General features: G+C 45.8%; 1 protein-coding gene across 1 annotated transcript in view; it reads left to right on the top strand.

Moving 5' to 3' along the window:
- Positions 1–9127: 9127 nt before the first annotated feature.
- The window catches only part of sox13 (SRY-box transcription factor 13), a 45810-nt gene continuing 40791 nt past the window's right edge, over positions 9128–14146 (top strand). Inside the window, exon 1 of the mRNA XM_030091925.1 lies at positions 9128–9244. The gene's annotated coding sequence lies outside the window, so the exon portion shown is untranslated. The remainder of the gene's footprint in view (positions 9245–14146) is intronic.

The raw sequence follows: 14146 nt of genomic DNA, 5'->3' as shown, positions 1-14146 counted from the left end.
CCAGCCTCGACGTCATGGTTTTTGTTCTGCTGGTGGAGAGACTCGGCCGTGCGGGTCAGGAGGGGTTACGTCCTGATCATGTGCCCGCACCACACAAAAGGTAATCCAGCCGGCGGAGAACTCATCTTACCTGAGTGCAGCTCAACTTTTCTCTGCATTGTATCAACAGCTTTTGTTCCTCCGCTGCTCCCCGGCAACAGAGGGAAGGACTGCTAATGCCGCGGCATTAGTGCTCTGTCAATATTGAAGAGGAACTCTCTAATGTCTGTCTCATTTGTTGTTGACGCTGACTGAAGCTCAGATCACTGACAAAACACCGTTTTCCATCACTGCGGCTGTCGATCGCCCATGTTTACTATTTTCAGCTACCAGTAAACAATTCTACCTTATTCGTTACTATTTGGACGAACATCCATGTTTCCTGGAGTCCTGCAGCATGTGTGAGAGGTTTCATTACAACAGCGCTCACTAGTGGCCCAACATGGAAGCTCCATCGAGTTTCTGCGGAAACGTGAAACTTCTCTAGAATGAAAACACAAAAATGATTTATTTTCACTTTGAACGTCGTGTAAACAGGATGTTAGTCACTGACATATATCTGCTGCAAAACCAAACTAAAACTCACCCAAAAATAAAATAAAAAAAGCAGATGTTAAATCATTAAAAACACCATGTGAGCTGAGAGGAACCGGGATCGGCGTTACCTTGTGTGTGGACCTGAAATCATGTCGGTCGCTTCGGGAGCACCTTCACCCCACCCTGCTGGGCCTCGTTCAGCACACACTCCCCAGTGACATCTGGATCTGAACACACACACACACACACACACACACACACACTGCAGAGAACAACACACTCTCGACATGAACAATGGAGAACACAGACATTCATCTGAAGAGAACACCAAGCTGGATTGTTATTAAGGTGACTGTCAACTCTAAAACTACCAAGTCCAGGAGGATCTGGACTGGAACCAGGACCAGGACCAGAACCAGGACCAGGACCAGGACCAGGAGGATGTGGACTGGAACCAGGACCAGGACCAGGACCAGGAGGATGTGGACTGGAACCAGGACCAGGACCAGGACCAGGAGGATGTGGACTGGGAGTCCTGACACTCTGGAGGAAGCCATGGTTACCGTCCATCTACTGAGCACGTGCAGGAGATCCATCCTCTGAGACCGTGGTGTGAGGGTAACTAGCAGAGTGCTGTCCGTCTACACACAGATGGAGTTTCGTTTTCACACCCGTTTCCATGACAACAGACTCGGAGTGTTTCGAAAACTACTTTGGAGCCACAGACGTCGTGAGGCTTCCTGTTGGAGCTCGGACTGAGGCAGCGTGTCCTCAAGGCTCCAGCAGGCCGGAGGCGCAGGCCGCCCCCCCCCCCGTCAGAGCTCCCGGACCACGTCCACTACAGGGAGAACTACAGGTGAGGGATGACGTCAGGCGGAGTGTGATGGAACACCCCCCCCCCCCCCCCCCCCCCCCCCCCCCCCCCCCCCCCCGTATCTGTGATGCCTGCGAGGGCTTTATTTCATCTCAGAGAGCTATTTTATCTTGCTTCCTGTTTTTATCTCCTCGTGAAACTGACACCTGCTCACACACTCACACACACACACACACACACACAAACACACACACTCCCACACACACACACACACACACACACACACACACACACACACACACACACACACTGGCAGCAGATCCCAATGAAGTGCCTAAATAAGGCAAACAAAAGGTCTGCAGGGGAGTGAAAGGAGAAGCGGAACAAAAAAACAAATAAGTAATGAAATTATAACAATACAGAGAGAGAGAGAGAGAGAGAGAGAGACAGAGAGACAACGAAGGAGAGAGAGAGAGAGAGACAGAGAGACAACGAAGGAGAGAGAGAATGAGGGAGAGAGAGACAGAGAGAGAAAGAGAGACATAAAGAGAGAGAGAGAGAGGGAGCGAGAGGGAGTAGGGTTGCCACAATGGCGAGGAACAATCGCGCCGCGTCAATGGAAAAAAGAGAGGTGGCGGCGGCGGCGGCGGGTGGGTGGTGGGTGAGGCGGGGGGGCGGGGGGGGGGGGGGTGGAGGGCTATCTGGACAATAGAGCCGGTGACAGGAGCACAATGGCTGCAGTGTTTTCAATTAGACATTATCTCATAGACAGAGTGGCAGGTCTCATTGTGCGAGGGGGCTATTTCAGGGCTGCCTTTGTGCGTGTGTGTGAGTGTGTGTGAGTGTGTGTGTGTGTGTGTGTGTGTGCGTGGGGTGGGGGGGGCAGTGCCATACCTCACCTCCCTTCATCCCTCCACCCCCCTCCACCTCTCCTCCATCCTCAACTCCTGCCCCCCCCCCCCCCCCCCCCCCCCCCCCCCCCCCCCCCCCCCCCCCCCCCCCCCCCCCCCCCCCCCCCCCCGCCACCGCAGAGGCCTTGTTATCTTGTGCTGAGTTGGTGGGTTGCCGTGCACGTGCTCATGCTCGTGCACGTGCACGCAGGGCCTTTTCATGGGGCTTGTTATTTGCTCTTCATCAGGCGGAGCGAAGCGTTGCAGACACTGAAGGCCGCAGAGGAGCGGCTCCGTCCAGACGTGCGAAGAACCTGATCCGGTCCGGTCCGGTCCGGTCCAGTCCGGTCCGGTGCAATCTGATCCGGTCCGGTCCGGTCCGGTCCGGTGCAATCTGATCCGATCCGATCCGGTCCGGTGCGGTCCGGTCCGTCCTCCTACCACCACCCACCTGTTTTCTTCTTCGTCTTTTCGACTTCTCAGCAACATTAATCGGCTCAATCGGGTCGCTGCGGTCTTCCGGCGCCGTTGAGCAAAGCGTGCGAGCAGCAGCCTCTGGGGTTCAGCGTGCTTCCGGCGGATGGCGGGCGTCGGAGGTGCGCTTCGATTCTCAGAAATAATGCAAAGTTCGCTTATCGCGATCTGGAACGTGTCGACGTGCAAAAAAACGAACACAACAAAAAAAAGCGGTTGTTCCGACCATTCCCGTTCAGCAGCCTGCGGTTCGACGCCCCGCTCGGTGGAAACGCTCGCATCAGCCCCGCCGCTGCGATATTGTGTCAGCTAAGCAGAATAATCTTATGAGGTTTTCCACTGTTGGTGTTTATCTGGGGGCCCTGCCCTATCTCTGCTGCACCCTCCTCTCTGCGTTCAGGCTGGATTTCAGAGGTCGCAGCGCCGCTGCCTCATCGTGCTGCTGAATAAAAGTAAGCAGATACTCCAAGGTAGAAAAGTTGAGCCCCTGAAGTGTTTTTTAAAACGCTGAACGGCGCCGTGTGGCCTTCCCCCCGCCCCCCCGCCCCCCCCGCCCGCCGCTCAGCGAGAGTTTAACATGTTGTGTAAGAACACTTGACAAAAATTAAGAAGGAATTTCTGCTGCTTTTCAAAGTCAGTGAGTGCAGGTCAATGTCACACACACACACACACACACACACACACACACGCACACAGAGCTGCGAACTCAACCAGCTTCTTCAAACGAGAGCTGAAAAGAGTCCGGGCCGCCCTGAGAGGCTGCTCTTCATTTACTGACATTCTGAGGAAGAAAATAAAAAGTTTTTAAGGATTAAAAATGTTAGAAATGTTCCTTCTTTTCTTAAATTCCTGCTCATGCAGAGAGCTGTGATACAAGCCGACCGTCCCCTTCACGGTGTGTGAAGGCGTTCATGTGCTGCCTGATCAGTCAGACTGGATCTGCCGAACCGCCACAGCGGTGACTGGAAGACGCAACTTTTGGAAAACATGACTTTTGGAAAACGTCCCGTCTCCATCTCCATGAAAAAGCATCGAAAAGTAGTGTTTTCCTCTGATTCTTTAGATATCTGAGACGAGTTACTTGAAGTGACTGAATCTAAACGTGAAGAGAAACTTCAGTTCAGTGATGGATGGAAACACGATTCTGCTTCTAGAAATAACAGAACTACGGTTTACACTGGTTTTCTGTGAGGATGACCCTGTTTACACCAGTTTTCTGTCGTTTATCATGGGTTTAAATGGGTTTTCTGTACTTCTGGAGTGGGTTTAGATTGATTTTGTCAAGTTTCGACTGGGTCTAGTCTGGTTCTATTTCATCCCTACTGACCGCCAGTAGGGATTCATAGAACCGTAGTTACATACGTAACTCTCGTTTTCTGTTATGATGATTCAGTTTACTCTAGTTTTCTGTAGTTAATTGTAGGTTTTAACAGATTTTTCTGCAGTTTTGATTGTTTCAGACTGGTTTTCTGAAGTGTGGACGGGGTTTCGACAGGCTTTCTGTGGCTGTGTAATGGGTTCAGACTGGTTTACTGACGTTAGTGCAGGGTTGACATTTAATTTACAGAGTTAATACTGAGTTTCTGAAGCAATCACTGTGTTGTAAATACTGATTTTTGTTCTTGTTGTTTTGGACACTAAGTTTAGATGTTTTCCTGTGGTTTTGAACGGGATTTAGACTGATTTTCACTTGGTTTTGGAAGAGTTGTTGATCGTTTTGTGTGCCTTTCCATGACAGAGGAGAGGTGAAAACATGACTATCCGATGAACTGGTTTGAATTAACTCCGCCTTCAACTGTCTTGATACGTTTTCATTATTATTGTTACTTTATTGACACCTTTTTTAACTTTTGATGTTACTTTATTGATACTTTTTAACTTATACTGTTACTTGTTTTTTTTACTGTTACTTGATATTTTTACAGTATTGCTCTTCTTGTAACACCTGCATGGCATCCTTTCTCATTTAGACGCTCAAACACACAGAGCGGAGGGGGTTGGAGTCGGCAGCGGACAGCAGACACTTCAGTGTTTCATCTGAAATCTTCCAGTTTCAGACTCGGTTTCGTCGGGGAGCTTTCATTGGGTTTTGATCAGTTGTGTGGCGTTCACACTGAGTTTTTATGTTTTTTTTTTAATGAGTGATTTACAACGATTTCCTTAATGTTGTTTTTCATTTTGTCTTTGACTTTGCTTTAGTTTGTTCTTTCCGTGCGTGTGTGTGTGTGTGTGTGTGTGTGTGTGTGTGTGTGTGTGTATGTGTGTGTGTGTGTGTGTGTGTGTGTGTGTGTGTGAGGACCACAGTGGCAGGTAGCAGCCGTCTACCTAAAGGCAGAGTGCAGATAACGGCAGAGCGACCTGATTCCAGTCTGATGCTTCGGGGTCTGTGGACCAGAGGAGCGTGGAAGTGGGCCACAGGAAGCGGCGTGGCTGCTGGCTGGGCTTGAGGTCGCGGCTGTTATGACACCTCTCCTGTAGATTACGTTTGCCGCCCCAGCAACTGTCACTGCGGCCGGAGCGTGAGAAGAGATTCAGCTTTATTATTTTCTTTTATTTGTGCTGCAGCCACACTTTTGCCCACAGGTTCAAAAACTTGGCCAACTACGATAAAGACGTGCTCAACTTTCTGGAAAGTGATGCTGAAGTTGTTTTTCGAAACGATGAAATCCTGCTTCACAGTAGAATTGTTACTGTTGCTTTGAAAAAACATGTTTTATTCCCATTTAAGATAAAAATGGGACAAATTAAATAAAGATTCATAGTTTGCAAGTGTTGATATACACATTTTGAGATCTAGGATCTTTTTTTGGGAACCTTTTTGCAGAAATCTAGAAGGACACTCTTCCATTTGACGACTGTTTGAAGCAGTTAATGGTGGAACATGAGTCATTTCAGTCAGTTTTATTCATTCTATTTATTCAATCAAATAAATGCCTCAAATTCTGCTTTTTAAAGATTTTTCTTTTCAGTCTAAAAATTTCCAAACCATTGCTCACTGGAACCATCATAAACGGATTTCCAAAAGCCTGTGGACCTGTGACCCTTTCCATTTCAGATTTATCAAAGATTCAGTGAAACCAAGCGTTGTTGTACAAACCAAGACAGAAGAGCAGACTCTGCAGCAGTAGGCTCTACACACTTTCTCTTTACGTTTTCTTTGACATGTTCAAACCTAATTTGGGGAATTTCAGATCAGATGAGATCTCACGATCCCACAGTAGCGTAGGAACCAATAAATCCTGGCAGTTCAATGTTTCCCCTTAGATTTAGAATGAAAAAGAAAACAAGTATATTCAGACAATTTTTACTCTCAAAGCACTTTTTGTTGTTAATATATAATAACATGGTTGTGAAAATAAAAGAGGAAAATAAAATCTTTAACTTCGGGCTAATCTGTGTGTATTTTCGAACACGCTTGTTGCTGCCATCTGATGATCTGATTCTTGTTTCAATGTTACATTACGACCTTCGCTCTAGTGGTCACTTTGGGAACAGCAGCTATATTTATCGGAAAAAAATAATTGAGAGCTCCTCCCTTTGTTGATATTTACATAAAGTCACAATGAAGTGTGGATTCAACCCTCCTGCAGGCCAGCTTCTCCCCATGTGTTTGATACCCAGCTGTAGAACGCAGAACGCAGGGCAGCGTGAGGAAACCCATGCTAACAAAAACAAAAAGTGAAGTCGTCACTGTTGGATCAGAGAGCCGACCGCTGACTGTTACTCATCTTAATCATGAACAGAATTCTGACATTGTGTTTGGATTGTCAGCTTTATGTGGAAAATTAATGAAAAAACAACCAATTTAATCAAGTTAAATTCAAAGAAAAGCCAAATGGCAGAAATGTGGAGATCTTCACTGTACTCAGACACAAACTGAAGATTCATTTTACTGGAGTTTTTCAGGGAATAATGCACAAAATGTCCAGATTATGGATTTTTTTTAGCAACATGTATACTGATTGGCTCAAAGTTGATTGAGTCCTTTTTTTTTTTTTTTTGATCAAATGTTAAACGTGAACGTGTTCGGAGTGAACGTCAAGCAGGTGCCCTGTGACTCATTCTCCTGGCATGTCTGAAACATGCACTTTACACTTTACCGTGACTCCAGTGGAACGAGTGATTCATCTCTCCAGCTCTGCTGACGATTCTAATCTGTCAGCAGAGGGAAAAACCAATACTCTATCGGAACCAAACGTCATTGACGTGCACTGCATGACAGAGACATGGAGGAACATGCAGACGCTGACAGGAAGTTGGTTTACTCTGTGAGAAACACTGTCCAGATACTTGAAAGAAATGACAGAAATTTTATTAATTCAACAAAGAAGGAGGAATGACAATCAAAACACATTCACACAACAACGTTTTCAAGTGAAAACAGAAACTTCTGGTGTGTTTTGGTGGCCGGAGTCACTGAAAACACAACTTTATGAAAACTTTGACTCCAGCTCAGGAAACAGCGAAAAACACAACTTTGCTTTCATGCTACCAACACAAGCATGAGTAGACGGATAATAAGAACTCCCAGTCTAGATTTTCCTGGTCCTGGTCCTGGTCCTGGTCCTGGTCCTGGTCCTGGTCCTTGTCTTGGTTCCAGTCCAGACTCTCCTGGGCGTGATAGTTTTACAGTTGATGGTCACTATAATAACAACCCAACCAGGCCATCTGTCCAGATGGATGTCTGCGTTCTCCAGTGTAAATGTTCAGAGTGTGTTGTTCTCTCTGGTCGTCGGTCCACATGAACGTTCATGACCAATCGATTTTTCCTTTACTGTCACTGAGTTAGCAGTAAGTTTGCGACCTTCCTCCTCCTAACCCTGACCCTTCTGGGGACTGTGACGGGACTCTGTGCTCTCAGAAAACAAACTCAAGCCTGTTCTGGTTCCTGATGAGGTTTTGTTTTTGGATCTTCACAGCTATTTTCTGATAAGCTGATTGTTGATATTAGCTCTTAAGTTGCTCTTCTGGAGGCCGTGTTGTTATTTTGGGAACAACAAAAGCTATTTGACTCTTTTTTCACTGTCAATCAAATCTTGAGACCTGTTATTACATGAAATCAGTCCCTGGCCGGACCTGGAACTTCTGTGTTTTACTGCATCTGTCTGATCGACCGCAACAATCCCGCAGCTCAAGTCTTCATTAACACGTTTCCTCTAAAGCGAGCCATTAGCAGCTCATCTTACAGGTCGCTGTATGTTGAATGCCCCTGTTAGCAGTGCTATTTATACCCTCCCTTTCTCTGCTGCGTCTTATTTGCTGTTGCTACGGCTCAATATCCTCCTGGGAATTATTAAAGTTTCATCCTCTAAACAACCTGGCACCCTACAATGGAAACTTCGCTCTCTTCAAGAGTACAAATAGACGCGGGGGCCGTGCGGCGGCGATGCAGCGACATGCTGGAAGTGAGGGCGGCTGAAGGTGGCGTGGTCCGGACTGCCAGGGCAAACGGAGCCGCCTGGCACCGCTCGGCCGGGCTTGGCCCGCTCCGTCGCCACAGACAAAGGTGCAGCGGGGGGAGGATACAGCCGCGACGCTGTGGAGGCTGGCAGGCCAGCAGGAGCCGGGTGCTTCATGCAGGAGAAACGGCGCCGCAGACGGGGAGCGAGCTGCAAAACGAACATCCTGAATACATGAAGCAAACACAGCAAACAGGGATTCAACTGGAATTCAACCCTTCAAGACCCCACTGCTGCCATACAGGATGAATAAATAAACTGACTTGTAAAAATGTTATTTCCGGCCGATATAATATCAAAAAATCAAGTTTATATTGTTTGTCTACTGTGGTATTTCAAATAAACACTTATTTATTATTGGAAAAAAAATCTGTGGGCAATGAATTTGTATTTAAAACTATAGTCGGAAATTAAAAGCACAACATTATGCGAGGGTTATGAGAAGTTTTAGGAGAACCGTGTCCTAAAAACCCAACCTGAGCTGCACCAATCTCAACGTAAAGCATTACTATCAAACTAGACATCTGATCCCTCTGGGAATAACATTTCTATTCTATTCTATTTTATATACATAATATTCTATATTACTGGTAGAGATCAGCTGATTTCCAAGCATTTGATTTCATGATTTCTCCCAAAACGTAAAGGAGATTTGAGTGTGTGTTCCTCCACCTTGTGTTTCTCTGACAGACTCCCTCAGATTCACGGCTCACTGCTTGTTTCGGTCTGAAACTGGCTCGGTGACATTGCCGACATGCTGTATTTTTTTGCCTCTGTTTCGGTCTCGGCAGACACAACATGGCTTCGCGTCCGTGCTTTTGGTAATTCATGTGTCCAGAGGCTGCTGGCACAGCTGCAGCGCAGCCAGCAGGCAGGATGAACACGCCGTCAGTCCGAGCGAGTCGTGAAATTCCCCGGTGCCCTCTGCGCCGTGGACCACCGCCGTCCACGGCCGAGCCTCCGCCGGGACGCCGCAGAGCAGCACCACCGTTTCATGACGCCTCCAGACCAGCAGTCTGCATGTTTCACTGGTGAGCTCGGACACACCTCCTATTTGGGAGTGATTCAGCCGCAGGACATCATGAGGAGCATGAATGAAAAGCTGTGCAACTCGACCACAGTCTACCAGAGTAGATCAGACTGAAGGTCCAGGCTGTGTAAAGATTGACGAGAGACGGTCCAGACCATATCAGCAGGGTGGAAGAGGTCGGCATCATCAGCATACAGGGAGAGACACATGGGGCACGGGGGAGTCTACAGAAACATCTGCCTCCAGCATGGGCCCGAAAGGACCCAAGTCCCAAATCTAAAAAGGTTGAGGAGTTCCCAGGCTTGAAGGAACAGCTGGGACAGATGTGGGGAGGTTAAAGCTACAGGTGTAGTAGGAACACTCGGGATAGTGACCCCCAAAATCAGGAGCGTCTGCAGCAGATACACAGGGAAAACAACCGAATTCTCTGAGAGTCCGAGGAAGGTCTAAGATCCAGCGCAGAACCATCAACCTTCCAGTCGGTTCATCTCATACACAGTGTTACATTAATCGCTGTAACTCTATTCTTTTTTGTTATTATTCCTTTACTTATCACCACTGTTGTTGACTTTCCTTAATCATTCATTTCTCTTTCAGTTTTCCCTTGAATAGAGCTTTTTTTGTTGTTTGGGTTGCTACAGTTGTATTTTATGTTCTTCTTAGCTACAACTCTATTCTATATTTTTACCAGCGAGACAAATGTCAACGTGACGACTGTCTGTTCTGTTCTCGTCTGTTTTTGGATGGCAAACACCTCCAGTGCTGCAGCCACATAATTATCGAAGGTGACGAGCAGAAACTTCGGAGGGAGAAAGAAAACATTCTGCGATGCACAAATGCTTTACGGAAGTGTAAATAGCCCATCCTCTCTCACCGGTAAAGAGACTACAGAATCCGTTGATTCTTCGCATATCACAGATTTTGAAACAACTCGGCAGGGAGGTTGTTCCACACATCACAGAGAATAAATCTCAGACTTTCAATAGACACAGGCTTGATGAAATCCCTCCATCTCTTCCAGGACCCTCTGTTGGAATATAGAAGTGCTTTACAGCAATGGCTGTGTGTTCGATAAACTTAAATCCAATCACATGCCTTGTTGATCGCATTGTTTGAGGGATAAATTTCAGTTTTACCCAGACGTGCCTGAAGGTTTGACTTATGTCTGACAGAAAAAGTGAAGTTTAAGAGCGCTTGCAATAAATTAAAGCTCCCGTGCACCTGATGCGACTCAGTTCACCTGGCAAAATATGGTGTAATTAGCTTTTAATTTGAAAGAAAACAAAAATCCGATATTGTCTACTGAGCATGTGCAGGAAAAATATTTACATTGGCTTTGAGGTGCAAAAGGTGTTTCACAGCTGTTTTTTCTACAGTTTTCAGCGTCTCCTTCAGCAAAACCCCCCAAAACACAACAGAAGTTCAGCATTTTCACGTGAAAACATTGTCGTGTTACCTGCATTTAGTCCTGCTGGGTTTTATTGTCACTCTTTTCACAAACTCCCCGCAGAGTTTATTGGTCCTGCAGCAGAAACATGAACTCTTTCAACCCGTCTGTCTGATGAGAGCACACTGGAGACACACCAGCGAACTTTGACCCAAAGGCTCCTCTCCACGGCTGACGCATCGACACATCAGACTTCACATCTTTTGTAAAAACACATGAAATTGCACAAATGAATAATCAGTCTTCCTCTGATTGGTCAAAACAGTGGAATCAAAGCTTTTCCATCTTATTTACTTCTCTTACTGAATTCTATAAAGTTTGCTGAAAAACCTGTTCTGATCTCCAGGACTCCGTGTCCTTAAGCTGATGAAGATAAAGATATTTTGTAATCTTGCCGTCACATCCGAACCACAATGTGAATACTGATTGTTTGGAAAGTATTGAAACTGTATTGTGTGTCGTTCCCCTTTATCATTATTGTCTTCTCCAGCAACTAAAGTTTGATTCTAATAAAGGCTGCGGAAACATTTTAATATGAACACAACAGACGTCACAGTGATATTACAAACAAATAAGAAAATCATCATTGAAAAACAAAAGGGGAATACAAATGAAACATTGACAGCTTGAAAATTAGTTTCCACTCCGCAGAAAGTTCTCAAGGAAATTTTAAATAGATTAAAGTCTGTGTAAAATGAATATGAGAGGTTTTCTTTCAATACATTCGACAGGTTGGAAAAAAATTTGACAAAAGACTGAATCCGAAGTGTAAAACGCCCATAGTGGGAGAAAGAGAAAAGACATTTTCTCGAAGCATTTAAAGGTTTTGGACAGTGAGAATTAAGTGCTCATAAAACTATATTGTTCTGGTTTTCACATGATGTTCCTGTCAGAAGCCTCCGTTACAACAATCTGTTGTTTTTTATTCATTCGTGAGCAAATAAAGACTGTTTGAATCAAACTGAGGAGCAAATATCGGTCAGGATTTGCACAAAAGAAAAGTATGGAAAATATTTTGGAAAAAAAAAAAAAAGAGGTGAAACTTGATCAAACTCCAGGACAGTCGTCTCAAGGACGTGACATTTAAAAACCAAGATTCCGATTTATCATCCAGAGAAGGAAAGATTGAGACTGTTATTATTTATGATTGAAAGAGCTTCCAGCTGAAACATGTGAAGCTTTAGCTTTAGCACTGTTAGCTTAGCTGTTAACTCTTAGATATATATGAAACATATGGTTATTGAGCTTTGGAACCGACGTCACCGCGCAATGCATTATGGGACGACAGCGCCATTTTGAAGGGGTAGAGAAATCAAAACAAACTATGACAACACTTGAAAATGCAAAAGAAAAGAGTTGCTACCGCGACAGCTCTGACATCGTGTACGCAAGTTTGACTCAGTGTGGATTTACGGTGTAGTGCAGAAAAAAACCTGGCGGAGCGTGAAAAGCACATCTCAAACACGCTGTAAAGCAGAAGCAGCACATAATCAGTGCAGATTAAAAAGTGAAAGAATAAAAAATAAAATAATGCCCTTACAGAACATCTAATAATATCCCCTCTTGTGGTATTAATGAAGGATTTTTAACTTTCAATAACTTCGCTGAGTCCATCCTGCCACGGAGAGGAGCTGTTTTAACAGAGCGCAAAGACGCACACGCTGCTGCTGCGGAGCAGCTTCAGACCCAGCGGGGGAAACACTGCTGTTTAGCCCCGAAAAGATGGGACTTTATTTTGGCAGTTTTAAACAATATTGTACTCGGTGATAGAGTTACTTTTGATGCTCCTGCGCCACGAGAGGAGCCGACGTGGAAACCAGCAGAGCCTGGACTGGCTGGACCGAGGAGACAGGACCTGAAGAACCGCTACTGAAATGTAAATAAACTCTGAAGTGTAGCAAATTATTAATTTACTCAGTGGTGTGAAGCCAGCAGCCCAGAAAATAACATATCAGCTAAAGGGAGATAAAATACAGACAGAGGACGTTTAGTCAAACATTTTATTAAGACTTCTATTCTTTAATTTAAGCTGCACCGACAGCAGGTGGCACGCGCCGCCCTCGGTGGCCTGAGTCCCGGGTCCACTCGGTCCTGTGTCCTGTTCGGTCCGGGGTCCTGCTCGGCACCGGTCCGGTGCTGGGTGTGTCTCGGTGGGACCGTCCCGCTGTGGGGAGCAGACCTGGCCACAGTGCCGCTGTCTGGCTCTGAGACATAATTAAACGAAACAATAAAACTCTGAGCTGTGTAACGTGAGTCAGCCTCATTATTTGTAACATCAGGGTTAAATTAACGGATCTATAATCTGTTCAGACCTCAGTCGGTCCGTTCGTCCAGATGACGCTGTTCATCGCTGCTGCAAGCTTCCTCCAGACAGCGTTTCCCTTTTCTCCTTTAATTCCCGTTTTAATTCTTCCAAAGAGCTCCTCCTGATTTACCTCCACCTGAGAGGTGATGCTATGATTGTGGAAAAACTCACTAAAATGTCAGTCCGACTGCCAGGATGGGGAGTGGCAGCAGGAGGGCTTTGTTTAGAATAATTAATTAGCCATGTGCTAGTCTTAGCATAGCTTGTTTAACTGACAGAGTAATTTATGACAGAGTAACTTATTCATTACCAATACCAAGAACTTACCAGAATGAAAATGTGTGGAACATATCAAGAGATATCTTGGGATGACATCGAACTTTATGTCCACACGTCTAACAGCAGCAATCCAGGCAAGCCGCTGCCTTTTAGTAACATAATACGGTGCTTCCAAGCGGGGAAAACCAAAAAAAGAGAGTCCATTATCTATTTTTTTGCCCTTCCGGTCATGCCAGTGAGCCTTACAACCAGCAACACAGCAGTTTCGAACCATTTTTGTCATTACTTTTCCAACTTCTAATGGGTTTACACTGCAGCGCATTTGTAGTACCCCTTCAAAATGGCGGATAAACATTAAAAATGGCTCCGCCCCTTTTTTGTGACATCACGCTCCAAAGCTCAATAGGCTACGGCAATTAGCATTAGCCTCCATTGTCGTAAACGGCTGTATTTTCAGCGGATCTGAGTGGATCTGGAGCTCAGCACCAGAGGTTTCCCGTCCCCACCAGATAAACATGCGCTGTGGAGCGCAAGAGGGAACTTTTATTTTGAAGGGCCAGCATCCGGCCGTCCGTTACTTTACTGGTCCGTCGTCTCGTGGAGAAAATAGAGCCGCTGTCGGATCACTGGTGACGCTCTTGCCGCTGCAGGGCGTCAAGCTACAAGTAAAATGCATCCGGTGGAAATGCAGCTGTTTATTTCAGTGGAGCTAATGCTAGTAGACGTATCTGGAGCCCTGAGGCCTCGGTTACGCTACAGCATTTCAAGTGAAAGTGCATTGTCTCAGGAGGGTTTCGTGTTTACACGGCTCTGCTTTGAAAACGACGCTCATTTGGAATTTTAAAAAGTTTTTTTTTCTGTGACTCTGAGCA

Source organism: Salarias fasciatus, chromosome 5, assembly GCF_902148845.1.
Source record: "Salarias fasciatus chromosome 5, fSalaFa1.1, whole genome shotgun sequence".
Classification (NCBI taxonomy): Eukaryota; Metazoa; Chordata; class Actinopteri; order Blenniiformes; family Blenniidae; genus Salarias; species Salarias fasciatus.
Note: the sequence above shows the minus strand (reverse complement) of the source record. Positions and strands in the feature narration are given on the sequence as shown.